Source organism: Tasmannia lanceolata, unplaced genomic scaffold, assembly GCF_043159265.1.
Source record: "Tasmannia lanceolata isolate RefF3 unplaced genomic scaffold, GAP_Taslan_0.1 ptg000008l, whole genome shotgun sequence".
NCBI lineage: Eukaryota > Viridiplantae > Streptophyta > Magnoliopsida > Canellales > Winteraceae > Tasmannia > Tasmannia lanceolata.
This window is the reverse complement of record NW_027518685.1, coordinates 14,823,445-14,837,173: the sequence shown is the minus strand read 5'-3', so window position 1 is coordinate 14,837,173 and position 13,729 is coordinate 14,823,445. Positions and strand designations below refer to the sequence as shown.

Genomic DNA, 13,729 nt, shown 5'->3' with positions numbered 1-13,729 from the left:
ACAACTTAATTAGGTTGTGCTCAAAAAATCATGTTGATCGGATGATCCTAGCCCTCCGATCCAAGCCAAAATTTTACTTTTTTCCCTCTTTTCCTCTCACAATTCGGTTATTCGGTTATAACCGAATTTGTAATTGGTTCGGTTTCTCATAAATTCAGTTTCGGTTTCGGTTCGAATTTTGGGAACCGAAATAAATTCGGTTTTAACATTTCGGTTTTTTCGGTTCGGTTTTAACCGAATAACCACCCCTACTCACAATACAACAAAGCCCTGCCAATTTTTTAGTACTATCTAAGTCAAAACTCTATCGAATTTTCGCTAAGGAATATAAGTAAATGACTAAAATCTCCCTTAGTTTATATGGTATGTTACAATATTGAACAGATAACGTAGGTGAATCCGATTGGCTCCATCTTATGCTATAACCATGTCCAACCCTATGACTTCAGATAAAAAGTGCCTTGTATTTATATAACACAGAAGCGATTCTTACATTTCTATCATTTATGTTCCCCTCACCTTTAAATTCAGTCATTCTTTTTAATAGGTGATAGGGGTGGACATGGTTCGGTTCGGTTTGATTCGGTTCCAAATTTAAGTGGTTCGGTTCCGGTTCAGTTGTTTGGGAACCGATTGCAATTGGTTCGGTTATGGGTTTGGGATCCTAGAGCTGAGAGTGATGACATCCCCCAACGGATAAAATCACCCCCTCCCCATAACGGTTCCGTGAGAATGGTTTACTACTGCTTGAGGATAAATTCACCCCCCTCTAACGTTTTTCTTTGCCTTTTAGGTTTTAATCTTAACATTTTTGGTTCCTCTTAAACTTAACGCTAGAAAGTAGATACCCTAGTTTTCCCGACTCTTGCCTTGCGAGTTGCGACTCTCGCCATCTCCACTCTCCACTCTTGCTCGAAATCCTGTCGGCTCTCCTCGTCTCCAACCTCTGGTACTCTCTCTCTATTCATCCAATAAATGGGGAAAATTTTATAACATAAAGGTTGGGTAAACTCAGAACCGAACCGAACCGAACCGATCAAGTTCGGTGTTGGTTCGGTTCGGTTCTGGTTCCAAATTTTGGGAACCGATTGCAATTGGTTCAATTTTGGGTATACCCCAGAACCAAACCGGACCATGTCCACTAGGTGATGGGTCACTTGGAGTAGTTCTTCTTTACTTTTCATCGTTGTTCAATGCCCCAACCCAACAAAATCTCACGCATCGTTGTTGATGGGATGGCGATTCTGATTCCATCTTAAATTCCTTGAGGTTAGTGATGGGGTGAATGGTACGAAACCGTGCTAACTGCTAAGTAATGCCTCCATGTGCAAGAAATCGAGTAGCCACATAGGCCTATCTTCAAACACATTAGATGTAAAACACAAGAGAGTAGAGCACAACAAATTGTTTTAAATGGCAATTGTCGAGGAAAAGCAGGGCTGTGTTTCTAAAGACAAACTTGTAAACTTGTTTCCAAGCTCCTTCCTTTGGTTTTGTTAAATTTAGCATCAAAGCATAGGAAACTTGTTAAAGAAACATGTGTACTGGTCTTCGTGGCTTTGAATTTTTTGATGCTATCCTCTAAAAGAGTAAAATTAGTCAACACTCAACGACGGACTTCAGAAACTACCATTTGAGTAGTAAAATTCATTTCAGTAAGAAGGCTTTTAAAACGTATTTGGTTGGAGGCTGCTGTAGTCTTCTGATTTCCTTGGTTATCTATGAGAACCTCTATATCACTTTGAGCACCACAAAGTGTAAATTCTTTAAAAGATCAACCTCAAGACAAGGACCTAGATCTGAGAATGATTTCGCAAGAAACTCTCAGAGAAGAAAATGAGGACATGTGACTGAAGCTTTCTTTATTCACCAAATTTCATGTCATTTTGTCATAAAATAATCAAGCTGGAGAGTCACTCACATGATCTGAGGTTTAAGACGAATGCTACTGTCTCCAGCTACCACTTTGTAACGCATGGCAAAATATACATCTCAATACCTTCCTATGACGATTTATTCATCAAATTTTCTTCTACTCTTGCATGGAGATTGTAGCTGAGGCTTGCAAGACGAGAGCTTGAAATTCAAGCTAAAAAAAACTCTCTCTCTCTCTCTCTCTCTCTCTCTCTCATGAATTTCACAAAAGGGAAAAGTTTCCCTCAAAAAAAGGCTTCCCAATTACACAAAGGCTAAACAACCCCTACTCAATATAAAATGACAAAAAAGGACAAGTAACAATATAAATGGTCTAAACTACCCTAAGTCTACTAATGACACTTAAAGAACATGAAAACTAAAGACAATGACTAGGCTATCCTACTAACACAAGATGGACCTAACCTAACTGTCAATCACAAGCCAATGTAGAGAATCCTAAGGCTCTATTTGGTTCGCTGGGATTTTAGTGGAAGTAGTAGTCAACAAGGAGGTGACACTGATGGAAGATGTGTAGAGTTGTCCAGAGAAGAAAAGGGGAAAAGTGGTAGTGTTTTGGTTGGGCCTCTAACCATGTGGAAAATGTAGGTGTATCATTACCAAAATAAATAGTAGAAGAGAAAAAAGAGAGAACAATGTAATGTTTACACTAGACTTCTCCCTTCTAAAATCCACAAAAATGGAGTTTTTCAATTGGAAGATTAGTAGAGGGAACAAGTCCGCCACGTAGGCACCACCTAGGAAAAAAAATGCTAATAATGATGTCCCCTCCATGTATTGGAGTCAAATGGAATCTAAGCTAAAATTTGGCAACCAGACAACATCTCGCACTTCATATTCCGGGAAATACCAAGCCGGCTTCCACTTTTTTTGCAACCAAAGGGATGCTCCTGCATCAGTCAACTAAGGTACATGAATTGCATTTTGCTACAAATTGAGATTCGCAAAAAGAGGTGAAAGATGAAATGAAAGGCATGTAATTCAAAAGGATATTGGTTTCATGGGAATAGATGAATGATGAAGTTGATCATGCAAGGGAATATTAGGCAAATGGGGTCTTTTAGTCAATTTTACACGGATATGTTGAATGTGAGCTAATTTTTTTATACAATTAATTGTTGCTATGTTTTCTAATTTTATTACATTGTTTTTGCCTATTATTGCATATTTATAACAATATATGTTATGAAACTAGGATAATTAATTAATTAATTAATAATCATTGACAGGCATGTATGATATTTGCAAAAGGAGACCGACCCTGTGGAGCGGGATGATACTAATCACATGGAGCTGATAATCTATCATGATTCTTCAACAAATTCTTATTCATTTGTCACATTTTAAAGGGTGAGATGAGTCATATAACCCATGTTGCTGAGAACATAAACCATATAGTTTAATTAGACAATATTTAGTTCATAATTACTCTAAGCTTCTTAGAATTACATCGCTAGATCAAAACTACTTCAAGTCATTTAGAATTACAATACGTGTGTTTCATACTATACCTGCAATGGACCATTATCTGTAGGTAAAGGATTGATATTCTTGTTATAGTGTGAGAATTTGATTTTGTAGTAGACCCATGTTCCCTCAGCAATCCTTCAGCTTTATAAAATTAAAATTTTGATTGTTGCTAGTTTTGCATGCTTACCTACTATTATTATGATTGAATCGACCGATTTGGGCATTACAGGGGAAACATTTAGATGGATGACATACATGGTTGAGAAAGATTCCATTATCTTATATCCTAACATTTGTACATCTGATAGTTAGTCAGTGTTCTTAATTATGATCAGATGGTAATGGAACATACTTATGTTTCTTATCCTTCAACAATCTCAAGTATTTTAATTGGAGATTTACAAACTATTTTTCAATATAAATATACTTATTTTGAAAAGAAGAGTTTATGAAGTATTTGTTTACTGGATAAATTGATAAGTTTGTGATGGATTGAATATTGGGGGGCTTTGAGCTATCAGCTGGTATGGGATTGGACAATATTCAGTGAAAGAGTTGAGATTTTGCCAAACTCTACCTATTGAAACCATTATGAGGTATAAGTTGGCTTAATACAATGAAGACATACAGAAGGAAAGGACTCTGACCTTAGTAAGAAAATGACTGACTATGAGACCATCTCTTGCTTTGAAGTCATTTGGTTGTTCTGAGCTTGGTTCGAAATCAACGGCTACATGCCCTGCGATCCCGGTTAGTTGATTGAGTCAGCTCCCATTGGTTCGGCTAAGGAGATGAAGGCTATGAGTTCCGTTAATGGACGAAGGAGACAGAGGAGTTGAACTTCCATTCGATGGAACGGGCTTAGCAGGAGCTTATCGGTTTGAGTTAGCATTGGCGGAAGGCACAGGGTTCGAACGAGGGTTCGCCCTTCACTCGCCTGAGATTGTTGGTTCTTAGTCACTAGGTTCGTAATCAAAAGATTGAAATGGAGATGGAGGGAGACATCGAAAGCATTAGTCGGGTAGTTGTTGCCGAAGAAAGGAGGTTATGTGGGACTGGACGTGAAGCAATTGGCCAGGTATTTGCTGTGTGACAAATCTAAACTTCTAAAGATTTAAAATAATCCCTATAAATAACGAAATTAATCTAAACGGCATACAAGCATTTAGCTTCTAGGATTAGGTTAATGCATAATTATTTAAGATTTCGGGCTAGGAGAAGAGCCGAGAGGGAATAATTAAATGACATGAGAGAGAGAGAGAGAGAGAGAGAGAGAGAGAGAGAATCAACTTGAGACTTTGCTCATTCCAAAGGATGAAATTTGAGGAGGAATTTTATTCTATAGAAATACCCTTCGCAAAAACTCTTTTATTTACAATATGAAGGATACTTTCATAGATTAGTGACCTTTAATATGTTCTAAAATGCACCAATTGATTTTATGGCTATGTTTGAGCTTGATACATCACAATTTTGGGCCATACTATATGGATCCAAATTAGATATTACGGATCCAACTATCATGCCCAAGTCTCCAATTAAGTAAGGATACTTTATATCCAACAGACTGCCTGGATCCACCAACATCCCTTCTAAATATGTAAAAATGGCATCTTAAGAGATAACACCATACTGAGTATATCACCACGTTTCAATGCACGCCAATATCTCTGCCAGATAGTATTTGGTTGTCATACTTATCTGTGCCACGGCTTTTTCGCTCGCGTGCGTGTACGTGTCATAAATGTATTGCCAATTTCGAGGTATTTTTTTCCTATAAAACAAGGCCCCTTACCCTACCTCTACCTAAGCCTTTTCAACTTTCTTTTGATTGCTGCCATGTCAAGGCTCCAAACCAAGCCAATCTTGGTATTGTGGCCTATTGCCATCAAATCCATTGGAGTTAAGAAGCTATGGCGAGGCCTTTTCATAAGAGGTTTTTGTAATGATCCAACTCGAGTGGTAGTCCTTACCAATGGACAAAATGGAATGGGTGATATAGGAAAAGAAAGCAGGGGATGCTACAAGCAAGGCTGATTTCAAGTGGTCTCCTTCCACGCCTGGTTGTCTCGGTTGGCTGCCCGATCAAGTTAGAGGTAATCACCAAAATTTCATTCGTGAAGTGTATGCATGAATTTTTCTGTTTCTACTTGTGTGCGCATATGTGCCTGAACGCTTAAGTTCATCAACGGATCTTATCTATAAGTATAATTTGTAAAAGTTGATTATCCCTATAATTCTTACAAACACACGAACATACAATAACAAAACTTAATATAAATCTCTTATTTTACTTCCCAAAAAGAAATCTCTTTAAATATGATCATAATTTTTGTTTACAGAAAGGTTATTTCGGACAATACATCCCAGCTATAGTATACTTGGCAATATTAAGAGGGTTATTTTTGGACAACCTTGAAACAAGTGCCTCATGATTTCCTATTTTCTAATTAACTGTAAAAGTTTTTTATATTCCCCAGGGTAAAATATGCATTGATACCATATAACTCCATGGATGTGTTTGGATCTAGTGAAAAGAAAATTATTGAAATTAATTTTTATATGGAGAAATATTCCATAGAAAAAAAAATTCCAGGGCCTACCATGCAAAAAAAAAATCCATGACCTAGTAGATTTGTAGATTTCCTTGAAAAATAGTAAAAAGTTTTTTTTTTTTTTTTTTTTTTTTTAATCTCTGAAAATTTGTTTAACAAATCCTTGAGATGGTGGGAGTGGAGAGAGCATGAAGAGAGCATGTGAAATCCTTAGAAACGGTGAAAAAAATTGTGTTACATCAAATTGGTTTTTTTTACTATTTTGAGAAGGCTTTCATATTCCCCTCACTCCCACCCTCTTTTAAGTCTCTCCTTCTCCATCTATCTCTCATAACTGGCGCTACTAATATTCCATGGAATAATTTTAAATTGTTGCCAAGCATGCCCAACATCCAAACAGACACAAGATTGTAATACTAAATCTAGTATATATAGTATTGATTAACAATCCTAACAATCCCTGTTAGGAATTATTCCTAAGGATCACCATTGGGTCCGACAGGGAAACCTTGTGTGTGATTACGATTTGATCTAGTGGGCCGTCACTAGTTTAGCTTCTCTTGATAGAACCCCAAAGATCAAAGGGCTATAAACATCTGATCAAGGTATGGTTTTCCAACAACAATTCCTCTAACATTTTATTTTTTTTTAAATTCGCAGATGGGTGGTTATGAACAAGTAAGCATTTTTTAGATTGCCAGGCGTAAAGATGGAGGAGAGTAAGTTGATTTCATTTTAGAAAAATAGGTAGATTATCGATGCTTTCAATTTCCTTGCGAATAGCTATAATGCATTTTGCCTGCTGAGAGAAAAAATAGTCTTCTAAATTCGTAAATGTTCTTTCGCATTAGGAAAAGCATATGCAAGGGATGAAACTTTGCATTTCCCTACATACATGGGCACGTTTCGCAACCATGAAATATTATTCCATGGAATAGTTGTAGATTCAATTGAAAATGATAGGCAGAGGGAGTCTTCTATCATGTAATGGTCTTTGCATAATTAATAATCTATTTGTTTGGTTCTATTGTTCTATTATTAATGGTCTTCGCGTAAGTAATTATCTATTTATTTTAAAAAAAAGATCATATATGCTAATATTTACCGTTACAATATCCTCAATTTGATGCGAAGAAAAACGGAAAATCGATTGAAAAATAATCAATCCATAACTATTGTAATTGGTATTATATTTAACTGAAAATTCCCTTTTCTCCAAGTTTAAAACTTTTTCTGATTTCATTAGTGTGATAAAATCTTTTTTTTTTACGTTAATATTTGATGTTCTGTAAATGCAATTTCTCATAATTTTTCTACCTTTTTTTTCTGCCAATTCAAAAGTTAAAAGATTCAAAACTTTGTAATTGTTCAATATATAATCCTACATGAATACACCAAAATACTTGCAACTAGATAAAATCATTGTGTTTTGTAAGTGTAATTGTGCAGCTAAAGACATTATTTGTGATTGTTCTGTAGTGCATTTCAGTCAGAACCAGACGTTGAGAACGATCTTTGCCTGGTTCTTTGCAATATTATTCTGGGAAATATGGAGAAATTCCAGAATGGTGATCAGTTTGGCCCCAGCAATGAAAGCTTCGACAGTGGCGTTGATGATCTGAGAAATCCAAAATGCTACATTGTCTGGAAGACGCACATTATCCCCGAATATGTTGTGAGCTTCACAGCAACAAAACAGCTTCAAGGTAGACTCTAGAAAAAACAAATCTCTGGAAATGAGTTTAACAGACCCTAAAGATCAAAGGGCTATAAACATCTGATCAAGGTGGAACCAACCAACAACAATTCCTCTAACATTTTTTGTAATTTGCAGATCATCGGTGGTTATGAAAGACCGCATGAGAAGTCCAGAACTGAGTAGCTAGAGAGTTCAGATTTCGCACAGCTTAGATCCATCTGGAGCTGCAGAAAGTTGAGGAAGCCTAGGCAACCGAAGATCTTACAAAATCGGCCCTACAGAAAGTTGAGGAAGCCAAGGCAACCGTAGATCTTACAAAATCTGCCCCACATACGATCATTGTGCGGATGAGAGTCTGTCTCAATATAGCCTTGTTTGTTTTAAATTTTGAGAACCGATTATGAGTCCAAAACGGATTATTAGAAAATTGGCACTTAATTAAAGACGAAGCAATTGAATTGTTTGAAAGCTTCAAGTGAAATCATTTCCCAAACTTAAACATGAGTTCACATGTACAGTTGCAGATGAGCCTCTTCTGGTCTCTTGCTTTCTCTTCTTTCGAGATTTTGCATCCTATCATTAAATCCTAACCATCCAACCGGTGGCCCAGAAAACAGAAAAGAAACGGTTTTATTTAGTGGGCAAAAGTCCATAGTTGACCACACATGGGATTTGCTTGGCTACTTGGAGGAAGGCCATTTCGTGGCTTACTTTTGCTAGGAAAGAACAGCCACCTGAGATGAATTAGATGAATAAGACAAAACCGGCTAAAGTGAAATTGCCTAGCACATCCCATCATATAAATATCATTTGCGAAGGTTGAAGCATTAGGTAAAACATGAGTAATATAAACATGAGGAATGCTAGACTGAAGGGAGCCCTTGCAAGGCTCCCTTCAGTTTAGCATTCCTATGCGCTCGAGGGCTCAAAACTCATGTGGGCCCACATTAATAGGATGATCCAAAGCATTCATCTGAAAGGCCCTTACATAAATAGGGTGTGTACAAAAAATCAGCTTCATAGGATCATCCTAACCCCTCTAAAAGTTTAGGGCAAAATGGACAGACACCGTTTGCCATAAATCTGCCCTTTTTTGCCCTCCACTTTTGGAGGGGTTAGGATGATCTGATTTTTGGTCCACAGCCTATATGATGGGACCTTGCAAATGAATGGTTTGGATCGCCACAAAAATGTGGGACCCATGTGTTTGGGCCCTCGAGCGCAGATAAGCTTATACGCCCGCACAATCTTTTTCCTCATTTATTTTTTGCACGAATCAAGCTTGCTTACTCTAGTTTTAATATTTATACCCCAGCTCCTACAATTGGGTCCTCGGGAAATCACAAGGGTTTTGTTGAGATGCCAATAATCTGAATCTTCAACAGCACTCACGTTCTTTAATTGGGTGAAAAATGAAATGGGTCTCAAACCAAGCACCCAAAATTTCTGTACTCTGATCTACATCTTAACTTGGTCTCGAAATTTCTCCGAAGCAATGGATTCTCTATCTGAATTGATAGATATATCTATAAATGTTGACATTTATGGCAATTTGGTTGCATCAATATAGGATTGCAATTGGAATCCAGTCATTTTCGATATGCTTATAAAGGCATATATTAAGAAAGGAAGGATTCGATAAGGTTTTGAAACTTTTAGGAAGGCAGTTGAGATTGGATTTGTTCCTGATCTCAATGCCTGTAATTGTCTTTTGAATGGTCTGTTTAAGTCTAATTCTCTTGATTTGTGTTGGAAAGTTTATGAAGAAATAGGGAGAAATGGGATGTCATCAAATTCTTATACTTCTAATATATTGACACACGCGTTGTGTGGGGATGGAGATGTTATTAAGGTGAGCGATTTTTTGGGGAAGGTGGACGGAGAGAGGTTTAATTTGGATGTTGTGAGATACTATACTCTGACCAATAGCTATTATAGTAAGGGGTAATTGAATGATGCTTTTAATTTGTATAGGATCATGTATAAGAGAGGGGCTGTGCCTAATTTGGTTTCATATGCGATTTTAGTGAATGGTCTGTGAAGGGAAGGCAAGGTTAAAGAGGCACATCAGCTCTTACATAGAATGATTCATAGAGTGTTGAACCCTGATAGTTTTTTGTACAATTCTCTTATTTCTGGATACTGCGAGGAAGGGAAGTTGCATGAATCTAAGTTGTTGTTGAATGAGATGATTCGAATTGGTTTGATGCCTGATAGTTTCACTTGCATTGTGCTCATTGAAGGATATAAAAAGCGAAGATTGCTTTCTTTGAATTTGATCATGCAACTTCGTAGATTAGGTGTTCCAATCTCTCTCAAGATCTACAATTACCTTATTAGTTCTCTGTGTGATGAGAACAAGCCGTATGCGGCGAAGAATCTCTTGGTTGTAGTGTTTCAAGATGGGTACAAGCCCAATTTGGAGACTTATAATGCAATGATTGAAGCTTTCTGCAAATGTGATGATACAAAGGAGGCATTTATATTCATGGATGAGATGAATCATAAAGGTATTAGGCCGGATTTGGCTACTTTTAGGGCTATTATCAGCTGCCTATGAAGATTGTGTAAAAACATGGAAGGGGAATGCTTGATGAATGAAATGGTTGAATCTGGCTTGATACCTGATATCATGATTAGTGCGGCATTGGTAAATGGGTATTGTAAGGATGGATATCTTAACAAAGCAGAACTGCTTCTAACCTACTTTACTAGGAAATTTCAATTTTATGATACTGGAAGTTACAACAAACTTATCGAAGCGAGAAAGGCTATGTTGCGAAGTCACTAGAGCTGCAGGATAGCATGTTGAAATTGGGTTTTGTACCAAATAGCTTGACATGCAAGTCTTTGATCAATGGATTATCAAGAACTAGAGGTTATGGGTAGTTTGTATTGCTTTCATGAAAGTAATTTTCTATCAAATTCCTTTACATTGCTTTCATGAATGTAATTTTCTATACAAATACTTATCAAAAAATGGTAGGTAGTAACTATGCAGGAAAGGTCATGAGCTCCATGCATTGACGTGTATTATTGAGAAGGTTATTTGAGATTTTCAGTTAAAAATTTAGCAATTTGGTCAAGTTTGTATGAAACTTATAATTAAACTTTTTAATACTAGTATAGTGATGTGTCTAAAAACTCAGTGGAGTACTTAGCACGTCAGTTGGACCTAATCAGACTCTTGCTTTACATGGGTAACTAAGTTCTTGTAGATCCCAGAAGACTCTATTCAAGTACTTTAGATAATTTGAAAAAAAAAAAAAAAAAAAAAACTCAGTCCAGTATTCAAAATATTAGTCATATACTTGAAAAGGAAATCAGGCACAACATAAATCTTTTAGACTAAAAAAACACTTGATCAAGTACTTGACAGAGTTTTGAGTATATAAATCTTGGTGTAGACGGAATGACAAGTGCTTAATGGCTGACCATGTTTATATTTCAAAATAACAATATTTTGAGATGCTTAATTTTCTTCATATTTGGTATCAGTTGATGCCAATTAATAGCAGTGAACAATGCTATGCAGATTGCAGACTTATTCAAACAGCTTTGTTTCGCCTTAGTTGTTTATATTAACATCTTCATTTTTTATGGAAGACTTCGATCCTTTTTCCTTTTGGAGCAATATGGCTCTATTATGTTACAAGAGAAATAAGATTATAATGTCATTTTCAAGAGGGACAGCTGCTTTTTTGTTTTATCCAAGGCATTACAATTTACAAACTCAAAAACAACATAAGGAATAATAAAAAGATAAAGATGGAAATCAAATAAGATCAGAACCACAATCTCTTGATTTTTGACAATGAGACTATTGTGCAGTTTTTCTCGAAGTGACAACGGAAGGAGAGAATCTGGAAATTTGGAAATCCAAAAGTGAAAAAATGAGGTAATGGTCTGATGGAGGAACACAAGCCAATGGCATCCAGAAGGTGCTGAGAAGGTATTTGAAACCATGATGGAATGTCTATGAATGCAGCTAACGCTTCCCCTCAAATACGATCTCACATTCTCCTAGATTAAGCGGCATGTCCTTTGCAATTAGCAATTGAGCAAAGTAGTGGTCTTTCCCTTTTCAAATTCTTGAATTCACTTAGTAATTTCCAACATATTCTTTAAAGGGGAAGTGGAAGCTAGTACTCCTTGGTAAGAGTGATGAACTCCTTATGAAATGATATCGGACCCCCTTGAGTTGGCACAAGTCCCATTGATTGTATCCATGGGGTGGTGTGGAGGCAAATTTTAGACCTGTACGTTTAAGTTCATAAGCTGAATTTATAAGCTATAGTATCCTTGTCTGAGCATTTGCTTAGATTTAGAGTGGGGGAGGGGGAATGGATTCGATTGTGGGTAGATCCATGGATAGGGTAGTCCTTGTTGTGCCATGCATTCCTGAACCTATTCCATGTAGTGACCGATAAAGGTGTCAAGGTGAGTGATTACTTTGAGAGGGGATTGGGGTGTGGATTGGATCATTAGGCTTAGGCGTAACCTAAAAGACTGGCATTAAGAGTCCTGCCACCTTGCTAGGTCATCTTAAATCCTGTCATTGTTCACCCTTGAAACTGGACTGTAGGATTTGGTTATCCAACACAGATGGCACCTTCCCTGTTCATTCTTTTTTCTACAGGATGATCGAGAGTAATGCATCATCATGCTACTCAAAACTTTGGAAATCAATGATGCCACCACAAGTGGTGGCATTTGCATGGACGGCAGTGTTGGGGATAATCGACGCATGCCATCGACTGAAAAAGTGAAAGACATCACTTTTTTTTTATGGGTAAGCTGGGGTTTAGCGGGGACCCCTACCGATTTATTAGATAAAGAAGAAGATGATACAATAAAAGCACAAAACCATCCCTAACTCTAAGAAATGAGAGGGATGGAGAACCAAGGCTCCTCACAATTGAGCGACAAACACTAAGCCTAACAAAATGGTCACTACTTGTGAATTACATAATCGACTAATTTTGAAGGAGTATGTTGGGCTCTTTGTGAGCGTTTTGGCCAGATTTTCTTAGGAACTTCCTGCCATGATTCCTTTGGTTCTTCAAGTTCTGGAGTACCATTATTCTCATGCTCAACTGGAATCAGGTGGACTTGATTACGCTCATCCGCCGATGATACATTCTTTTTTGGAGTTTCTTTGGGACTTTGATTGTCTTCCTTTTCCGAGGAGGATTCAAATGAGGAAACCTTGTCATGGTCGGAGTAGTCCTCTGATCCAGTGTCTTCTTCACTCTCTTCACCATCCGTCCTTGCATCTGAATCATGATTTACATTGTGTGGATAGGTTATGCCAAGGTTTACCTCTTCTGCTTCTGTTGCGTCAAGGATGCTGAAAGTGTTAACCACAGTGATTTCAGTGAAGGGGTGAGTGGCCTGAGGAACATGTTCTTTTTGCAACATCACTTGCAAGTCAATGCATCCTATGTAAAGAAGAAGAGGAAATGTTGGTACATTGCTCTCTTTATTGGATTATGAAGGTCCATCTTTATAAAATTTGCCATTTCTCGGGTATTCCAAAGCCCCGTTAGAAATATAATTCTAAATTGAAGAGGTGACTGTTTTAGCAAAACAGGGAGAATCATGTGGAAATTGGCTCCATATGTTGTGTTGTAATCAAAGAAAATGAAAAATACAATGAATGCCTCACAAGGAAAATAGCACAATAAGCTCACTTGAATTTTCTCTCTCAAAAGATAAGCAAATTAAAGCCTAATATCCAATCCCTTGAAATCATTCTAGAGAGGCACAAAGGGGTTTACATCCCAAGTGGTAGAACACCCTTTTTTTATAGAGAATCAAGTCAAAACAATCCATTTTGGGCTTTCCGAGCGGCTCTCTAACAGCTAGTTACTAGTTTCAACTAGCTGTTACATAATTAAAAAAATATGGATTTTCAGGTTTGGACATCCGAGCACTTATTCAGACGATGGATCAACAGTGTTGGAATTTTCCTGTTTTGCGCAGCCAACTTCATATCTCCCTCATTTCTTATCGGATTTCGACGTTCTTATGCTCTATGAAAAGCTAAGAGAGAGTACTTTATCTTAAA

The 13,729-nt window shown here is 37.2% G+C and overlaps 1 long non-coding RNA gene and 1 pseudogene across 2 annotated transcripts; both read left to right on the top strand.

Moving 5' to 3' along the window:
- The first annotated feature begins 5,231 nt into the window (after nt 1–5,231).
- Nucleotides 5,232–8,199, top strand: LOC143883278 (uncharacterized). 2 transcript variants are annotated; one of them, XR_013252349.1, is made up of 4 exons: nt 5,232–5,501; nt 6,621–6,679; nt 7,440–7,666; nt 7,795–8,199. It is a non-coding gene; the product is annotated as an uncharacterized LOC143883278 (long non-coding RNA). The 2 variants fall into 2 exon arrangements; XR_013252348.1 differs by having other exon boundaries at nt 6,621–7,666.
- Nucleotides 8,200–8,407: 208 nt separating this feature from the next.
- Nucleotides 8,408–10,548, top strand: LOC143882742 (uncharacterized; annotated as a pseudogene).
- The last annotated feature ends 3,181 nt before the right edge of the window (nt 10,549–13,729 follow it).